This window comes from Rutidosis leptorrhynchoides, chromosome 1 (assembly GCF_046630445.1).
Source record: "Rutidosis leptorrhynchoides isolate AG116_Rl617_1_P2 chromosome 1, CSIRO_AGI_Rlap_v1, whole genome shotgun sequence".
Classification (NCBI taxonomy): domain Eukaryota; kingdom Viridiplantae; phylum Streptophyta; class Magnoliopsida; order Asterales; family Asteraceae; genus Rutidosis; species Rutidosis leptorrhynchoides.
Genome location: NC_092333.1, coordinates 691105569 through 691108172, shown reverse-complemented (window position 1 = coordinate 691108172; position 2604 = coordinate 691105569).

Sequence of the window (2604 nt, the reverse complement as noted above, 5' to 3'; positions counted from 1 at the left end):
GTAAAAATGAGTTAAAATGGTCCTTATTTATAAGCTTATAATTTTGGCTTTTAGTAAAAATATCAAAGATAAATTAAATTGTATTAAGTCATGCACGAAATATTAAATTGATTAGGTCATGGATGACATATTACACAAATAATTGCAGATTTCTATTGGTATATACCAATAGTAAATACTTTTTGAAGCTGTGTATAATAAGGGTAAAAATACCGTATGAATGCGAGTAGAATTCTTTGAGGAAATTGAACGAAAATACGAGTATAGCTATCCTTTATATGTATTGGTATATTATAAAGTGTATTCAATACTTGTAAGGATGTATTTACACTCGTAATACATTATATGTAAATACATTTTAACATAAGTTAATTACGTCGTTTAAATATTAATATATATTGTTTGAAAACTCTTTAAATTAGTAGTATGAATATATATATATATATATATATATATATATATATATATATATATATATATATATATATATATATATATATATATATATATATATATATATATATATATATATATATATATATATATAATACTTTATTAATATACTTAATGAGATATTTAATTATCATATTTTCAAGTTAAATATATATAAATCCATATATATACACAATAATTAAACAATTAAACAATTAAATCAAGTTATGACGTTCGTTAATCGTCAGAATAAAATGGTGACCAAAAGCTTGTGTAAAACTCTTTTCGAAGGTTTAAGATTTATTAAAATCCATTGCTTATCAAGTCGTAATTATATAAAGATTAAGTTTAAATTTGGTCGGAAATTTCTGGGTCGTCACATCTATTCTTTTTGACCACATTCGGAAAATGGTAAAGTGATTTATAAGTCGGAACAAATGTGTCAATTAATGGGAAATAGACAAGGGTTAGTGGAAATTCCTGATTAATTTCCAATTCATGTTTTATAATATTTTCCTCATGACCTTGATAAGATAACTATGTTAATTTTCATTTAATTTAATGTGAAAGTAAGAACGTGGAGTGTAAATAACTTAGATGTTGGATATCGACAAGTTAAGTAACTCGACATTTTTCATTAAGATGATTTCATGCGTTTATTTTACCTTTGTACTTTATCTCATACTTCACCAACAGACTATAATTTAAAAACTTGAAACCTATTATGAATATATATAATTCTATTTTTCTAAAACGTTTTATGATATAACAATTTCTATTATTTTAACCTTTTAACAAAATGATTCTTAAATATATTTAGTTTTGGAAAACAAAATTATCATATTTATTTGATTTAGTTCCAAACGTACAAAAACGTTTTCAGTTTAAAAAGAACTTTATTATTAAAACGTATATAACTTTTATAAATATCTAGAACCACTTTTAACAACTCATTTCTTAACCAGTATGATAAAGATAACGATATTTATATATTATTTTATTAAATATATATAACGATTTGAATTAATATTATATATATTTATACGCGTATTATACGTACATAGTTATATACTTTTGCTATACTTTAACTTTACCTTTTACTTTACTTTTACTTTACTTTAACTTTAATAATTCATACTTTAATAATTCACTTTAATAATTCACTTTAATAATTCATATTTTAATAATTCACTTTAATAATTCATACTTTAATAATTCACTTTAATAATTCATACTTTAATAATTCACTTTAATAATTCATACTTTAATAATTTACTTTAATAATTCAAAAATCTATTATAAATAGAATTCAATAGGTTTCATTATTTCATAGAAACTTGAAAATATATTTCTCTAAACTCTCTCAATCGATATAAATATATATATTTACTCAGTATTATTTCAAGATATTATTAGTATACATAAAATACTACGACGGAGTTATGTTCAGACAATTTCAAAATAAGTTTTCAAACAGGATAGAGCTAAGGAAATTATGGATTATAGCTATGGAGGTTATGGGTATTGTTCGAGGGTATTGCTCGTGAGGTCAACCTAACGTTTATCATTTTCGTTGCGTCTACGTACTTTCCTGCAATATTGAAACTCAATATTGATACGTGAGCATTCATATCTTATCTTTTATATATTAATAGTGTATCCCTGACTAGTGCTCGAGGTGATAGGATTATACATGCTTGTACGTTTATTATTGTCGTTAGATAGGTTATGTTGAATCTTGATTTAGATACACATGCTACTGAGATAAGGTATATGATATGCATGTCGTTGGAAAGCTGGCGAAAAATTAATAACTTTTCATTTAGAACTCGTGTGATTTCGTTGAACGGATTAAAAGATATAGTCAACTGAATTATTATTACTTTTAGTAAAATTATTGTTAAAATGATTATTATTATTACTATTGTCGTTATTATCGTCGTTATAATTACTATCTAATTATTATTATTATTATTATCATTATCGTTATTAATAAAATGTATTATCATTAAAAATTGTTATTTTTATTATTATTACTATCGTTATTATCGTTAAAGTTATAATTAGTATTATTATCATTATTATTATTATCATTAAAATAGTTATTAGTATTATCATTATCATAATATTTATTATTATTAGTATTATTGTAATTAAAACTAATATTAATAA